We start from the raw sequence: 7,415 nt of genomic DNA, 5'->3' as shown, positions 1-7,415 counted from the left end.
CTTCTGGATTGTCTGTTATCTGTAGCGAGATGCTAATTGAATAGGGGATATGGAAATGTACGTGTACCATACCATCAAAAGGATTGCGAGAGCATTACTGTAACTAGCACCACTCCTTAATTGGCTATAATACCATACCAATTCACAGGACCATCACTGTGTTAGGTAGCAATGCCATCACACAGAACCATTACACTGGCAGTGGCAACACCGCATCATCCCACAGGACCATCACACTGTCAGTGGCAACTCCACATCATCTCACAGGACCAAATACAAGTCTCATTCTTTCCCGCAGGACCATCGCTGTGTTAGGTAACTTATAAACGTCAACTTATAAACGTCAATGACAGAGAAAAAAAGTTCGAGAATCTGCCGAAACAGATTTATTTGGGCTAAATAGTGGTGAAAATCGATGAATAGGTCACTGAAAATCAGTGATGATACCACGTGTTCGCGAAAGGGATAACAGTACTTCTGTCACACGACGGCGGCCTGTAAACAGTCGAAACATTATATTATCCTACAGAAAAAGTACACTGACAGTGTCAATACCAGGCCATAATACAATCACACTAAAGGTTGCAATACCACTAGGTTAACATTGTCAAAATTCGACAATGAGTTCAACTATTGAGTGCCAAATATCAAATGTCACGTTGCCTAATCGTTAATAATGATGTTTCTAGATTTGTCTATATGGACATATGGAGCGGGATTTGACCTTTTGTATCATATGATTTGTTTGTTTGTTTGTTGTTTAACGCCGCACTCAGCAATATTCCAGCTATGTGACGGCGGTCTGTAAATAATCGAGTCTGGTTCAAACAATCCAGTGATTTACATCATGAGCATCGATCCATGCAATTGGGATACGATGACATGCATCAACCAAGTCAGCGAACCTGACCACCCGATCCCGTTAGTCGCTTCTTACGATGCGCATAGTCGCCTTTTACGACAAGCATGGGTTGCTGAAGACCTTTTCTACCCCGGATCTTCACGGGTCTTGTATGATATGAAATGGACATACATGAGCTGAGTGTCAGCTTGATGTGGGAGGAAAGGCTACAGTTCTTGAACGTTTACCACTTTGGTGACACCTACGAGCACGGGTATGATGCTGACAAACCTATAGACATAATCAAAACGAATCTAGGATTCGAACCCACGATCAATGGTTTTTGACACGTGACACGTCTTAGGGGCGTAGATATACAGAGTAAATGACGGTTCGTTTGGCAACTTGGCCACCCGTGTCCACTTTACCATAGATAATATCGAAGTAAAATTTGGGGACACGAATTTAATAAAGGAAGGAGGCATCCCCATGAACACCAATTGCGCCCCTTCTTGCTGATATGTTTCTTCACGGGGAACTCAACCCTGTATGTGTAAGCAGTTGACAGGCTGACCCAGTACTTCTACTTATGAGACTTACGACAGTCAGCGAGAGTGTCAATGAGTGAGTTGGTTTTAACAGCGCTTTTAACAGTATTCCAGTTACATCACGGCGTGTCAGCTTAATGTGGGAGGAAAGCCCGAATAATGCGGGTCTCAGACTTTTACCACTTCGGTGAAATCCACGAGCACGGGTATGGCGCTGACAAACCTAGGAACATAATCGGGGCGAACTTGGATTTGAACCAACAATCATAGGTTTCTGGCGTGCCCAAGGGACGCAACTCTGCACAGCGAATCACGGCGCCTTAGCCGACTGGGCCACCCGTGCCCCCAAGTGTCAATGAATTCATGGAAATGTATGGAGGTGTTGCTCAGGATTATTCAAGAAACCACGCAAGTGTATAGAGACGTTTCTTGGAATTAAATTCGACGCCATTTTGGTTGAAATCATGTATATGCATACGCGTTACTTAGAATTACATTCAGCCACCTATTCGGTGAGTTCACGCGAATGTATGAGGAGGGGTTTCCTAGAATTACAACCCTATAAGGATCCTCCGGTTGTGTCCCCATTAATCATATATGTCTCAGTTAAGAGGCACTCAAATGCATGTGAGGGTTCGGCTTGGTGACTAGGTTAATTGCGTGTCATCGGAGCTTAACAGCGTGGGACGTTGCTCATGATATCAACCACAATTTTGTCTTGCGCAGGCCCGATTATACTTAATACCTTAAATCACTAAAATTTTTTTTTTAAATTTGAAGTTTACACGATATACGGCTTTTCAATTGGACAGGAGGTCGGTCACCTGACCGCGAAATTGTCGTTCATAAGTGTATGAACGACACAATTTGACGTTCATACGTTTTTCACGAGACCGTGTTCTTTAAATGACCTAAACACTGACACACTACTTCCGAATTCATACCCCTGGGAATTCCCTAGCACGAATTCATACAGAAGCGTTCTTTCTGACCATTTAGACCCTTCAATCTTGAACTCAGCATTTTAGCATACATTGAGAAACGTCAGACTGCACGATCGTTCACGAATGTCCTCGCTACGACCCATCCTAGTGAACAAAACGAAGAATTGCACATCCAAACTATGGTAGTATCGACTCGATCCGTGTCTAGGCTGACAGTGTCAGTCTACAGCAAATCTACGAGTTTACCTTAGTGTCCATTTGACACATCTTTAATCACCTTTCAATGATCGGCCAATAGATCAATGATTACTAAAACATGTAGCCGCCATAGGTTCATTAGCAACTTTCGAAATCAATCCCGTCACGTTTATCGTGTCGGCCATTTTGACGTTTTGTACTTGATGCAAATGTATTATGACGCGCTGTCATTGTGACTGACTTACTGAGGTAGTTCTAAACAGACCTTTCTTATCTAATGGTGATATTATTTGAATACTTGTGTTGCGTAAGATGTTTCTGAAGAGCAAGTTGTGCATACAAACGCTTATGTCACCTCTCTTTTTGAGGAACTATTTTATTCCGCGATATAGCTGGTTGCTGTATGGCTGTCAGTGTAAACAGGAAGTCACGCGTATTAAAAAAAATTGTGTTTTGATCTTGGCCTACATCCTTTGAGGTAAGAAATTGTGATAAAAAATTACAAGAAATGACTTTCACTTTGTGTGAGTTCATTGGAGTATAAACCTTTATAGAGCGAGGGCCAAACTGTATGAACGTCGGAGCTTGCGACGACGTTCATACAATGTTTGGCCCTCACTCTATGAACTCACACAAAGTGAAAGTCAATTCTTAATTACATATACCGACAAAGTCAATAAATTCGTGCGAATGTATATGTGTGTCTTATAATTCCATACAGCAGTGAACCAATTGGTACATTATCAATATAACAATTACCAGCATAAACAAAAACGATGAGCATGTCAGTGAATCATAATTAATTAAATCATATACATTCCCAAAAATATAACTATGAAATATAGCATGCAGACAACACCTGTATCGTGTACTCAAGTGGTCCTGATCTAATACCAGTATCAATTATCATCCACCTGGAAAAAAGTTAAGCACCACTCCTTTCTTTTCGTACATTCCAAACTTACGTGTTTCTTTATGAAATTGACCTAAATTTGATAAAAGGGTCACTTTGTAAACCCCTGGAAAATCCATAAGGAAACAGGTTGTGGACCTGGGACATCTGTAATACAATATGACAAGTGGGCTTTAATACACATAAGTGAAAGGCAAAAGCAGTCTTAAAGAGGCTAATAGTACCAATCTAGTCCCAGGTGATGAAGGGGCGGAAGGTGGGTGACGTTTTCTGTTGCAATGGCGTAGTGTGGAACAAAGGTGACAGGTCATGTGACCAAACCTAGAGGTGATTTCCGGTTTATGACATCCGCTGTTCTGCGCAATGTTGTTGTCAAAGTGCTATGGGGAACACAGCGGTGATTGTTTAGGGATTATTTAAATACCTGTTATGCATGGTTTTACGCCTGTTTAAGAGCATTTCAGTTTTATCTCGTGTCTGGTGAATAATATGGGAACGTGACGTCGTAGACGTTTACCACTTTGGTGAAACCCATGAGGTGAGGTGAGGTGAGGTGAAATGGGGTTTAACGTCGCGGAACGTGTGCGTGCGTGTGTGTGTGTGTGTGTGGCTGCTTGTACTAGTCCGGACTAATGCCGATTGTGTAGTGCTAGCACAATGAGACACCAAGCCGCAGTGTAACATGGATACCCGACTCAAACATAGACCCGGACTCCGAGCATATCAGTACTTGTTTTAGCCACTTAATGCCTAGCTCCAGGCAAGGTACCATTTTTAAGGTATTTTGGTATGACGCGGCTGGGGTTCGAACACCGGAGCTTCCGCTCTCTTGGCGGACGCCCTACCACCAGACCATAGAGACGTGAAACCCACCGTTAATGAATCAAGAATTTTTACTTATATAGCTGCATGCATGCACGTGTGTAGTGCTTACCACCGGAATACCATGCCGCAGCTAAACATGGATACGCTACGCAGACACAGTATGCTGACTCCGAGCCCATTTGTCCATGTTTTATCCCATTGATGACGAGAAGCAGCCAGCTTAACAACAAGCACCAGTTATTATAACGTCTTATGTATGACGCGGCCAGGGAATCGAACCACCGACCTTCCGACTGTCTATCGACATTGAAGTTGTAAATTTAACTGATATACACTCTTCAGAAAATTCCCGTTCCTATACTATTCCACAAGGGGCACAGTTTAGTATGATTTGCGTATTTAAGACTAACAACAAATGTCCAAAGAAAACGGAGAGGTGACAAAAATAACAAAATTCTTTCGAAATAGAACTATCCAAGTGCATATTGCTCGATAAAACGCTTGTTTCTTCTAATGAGTATATTTTGGATTTTCGCATGAATGCTTCTGTCGCTTTCACGTCATTGTTTAAGTTGTGGCATTAAATATCCATTGTGTAATGCCCCTCAACTTCATAATGAAGGGGGCACGGGTGGCCCAGTCGTCTAAGGCGCCGCGGACACGCCAGAAACCTATGATTGTGGGTTCGAAAACCCGGTTCGCCCCGATTATGTTTCTAGGTTTGTCAGCACCATACCCGTATTTCACCGAAGTGATAAACGTCTGAGACCTGCATCACTTCGGGCTTTCCCCCCACATTAAGCTGACACGCCGTGATATAACTGGAATAATGTTAAAAGCATCGTTAAACCCAACTCACTCACTCACTCACCTACCTCACCATACTCAGAAACCAATCAATACATCATTGTGGTCGTCAGATGTTACAGACGTGAGCTGCTGTTGCAGTCGTCGGATTTATTAACAAAACTGCGACATAATTGTGAACGAAAGTCATTAACATTCTTTTAATGAAATTCCTTATGTAACTTAAAAGACTCAACAATGGTTTGACTGAAACTTCAAAAGGCTGCAATGGACCCCCCAAAATGTTTGTGTGTGAGTGTGAGCGAATGTGTGGATGTGTGTGTGTTAGTGTGAGGGTGATTGTGAGTGAGTGTGATTGTGTGACCTGCATCACTTTGGGCTTTCCTCCAACATTAAGTTGACACTGACAGATATAACTGGAATACTGTTAATAGCGGCGTTAAACACAACTCACTCACACATAATGAAACCCCTTTTAACACATGTTGTCTCTTCTGACCTTGTTCCATCTACTTTGGGATTCCTGTATTCATTGGTATACATGTATTTCTGACCATGTCCGTGCATATGACAATAAGTGGGTGTGGAAGCAAGGGAGGCCAGGGGAACTTACCCTTTCCTGTGTTATTGTCCTCGAGGGGCACGGATGGCCCAGTCGCCTACGGCATCGTCATTTTCAGTGCAGAGTTCAGTCACTTAGACATGCCGGAAACCTATGATCATGGGTTCGAATCCAGGTTCGCCCTGTTTATGTTTCTAGGTTTTCGAGCACCATATCCATGCTCGTGAATCAAAGTGGTGAGAGTCTAAGAACCACTGCAAATGTGTGTCTTACATCAAGCTGACACACCGTGATAATACTGAAATACTGTTAAAAGAAATCTGCTTCACATATTCGGGGGCAAGGGTGGCCAAGTCGTCTGAGGCGTCGCGTTTCGCTGTGCAGAGTTGCGTCCCTTTGGCACGCCAGAAACTTATAATTATGGGTTCGAATCCCGGTTTTTCCCGTGGGTTTCACCGCAGTAGTAAACGTCTGAGACCTGTATCACTTCGGGCTTTTCTCCTACATTAAGCTGACACGCCTTGGTATAACTGGAATACTGTTAAAAGCGGCGTTAAAACCCAATTTACTCACTCATTTCACACATTCTACTCATGTTTGGAATCGAACTTAACCTTCGGAATAACGAGCGAACCCTTCAACCACTTGGCTACCCTACCGCCCCATATGTTGAGTAAGCACGATGCATGCAGCCAGTTTGTTTAATCATATTAACACTTAACTAATATCCTGACATACGAAGTATGAAATAACTTGTTTCCAGTTACCTTTCATGGTTTTAACACCACACACCCAGGTTTAGTAGCATGGCCAGGAGACAGCTGCGTAATCACCTCAGCCTGGATGAGCCGTCGTAAATCGTTATGAAACTGGATAATGTTAGAGCTCGACTGCTCGACTGCATCTCAAACATATGTGCAAACAAATATGTTCAACGCCAAAATTGACAATACCCCAGCTATACCACGTAGGCATGTAAATTATCGATTCTGCTCATGTTCACTTCCTTGTCTGGTATAATGTCTCACGCCTGCCTGGGTTTTGGTTTGGTTTGGTTTGTTGTTTAACGCCGCACTCAGCAATATTCCAGCTATATGACGGCGGTCTGTAAATAATCGAGTCTGGACCAGAAAATCCAGTCATTAATATCCATGCAATTTGGATCGATGACATGCATCAACCAAGTCAGCGAGCCTGACCAGCCGATCCCGTTAGTCACCTTTTACGACTAGCATAGTCACCTTTTACGGCAAGCATGGGTTGCTGAAGACCTATTCTAGCCCGGAATCTTCACGGGTCCCTGCCTGGGAGTAAAACGACATACAGTCAACCAAGTCACTGGGCCTGACCAGCCAAACCCTTAAGTCGCCTTGCCTTTTTGGGGGGTCAAATATAGTTTACTGCCGTAACCTAGATTCCCCATTGGGCTCCAAGCTAGAAAAGTAAGTTTAAGAAAAAAAAAATAGAAAAGAACATTGGCTTTTGCGTGCGTGCGTGTGTGTGTGTGTGTGCGTGTGTGAGTGTATGCGTGCGTGATTTCGTTGCTGGTACCGTAAGCTACTGCCTCAGACTCGGTTATTTACAAGCCGTCGGGATATAACTGCAAAAGAACATTTATTCATCACTCACATCATTTACCCACGTAATTATGCTTGCCCAGTTCTGAATAATATGTCCATCAACCAAATCAATGAGAGATACATCATTTAAACATACATGTAAATCGATTGATGAGTCGGCAGTATCGGTGAAATCAGCTGTGGGTTCAATGTGCATG

This window comes from Haliotis rufescens, unplaced genomic scaffold, assembly GCF_023055435.1.
Source record: "Haliotis rufescens isolate VD_foot unplaced genomic scaffold, xgHalRufe1.0.p SCAF_4, whole genome shotgun sequence".
NCBI classification, from domain to species: Eukaryota; Metazoa; Mollusca; class Gastropoda; order Lepetellida; family Haliotidae; genus Haliotis; species Haliotis rufescens.
The sequence above is the reverse complement of the archived record's forward strand: the minus strand, read 5'-3'. Positions refer to the sequence as shown.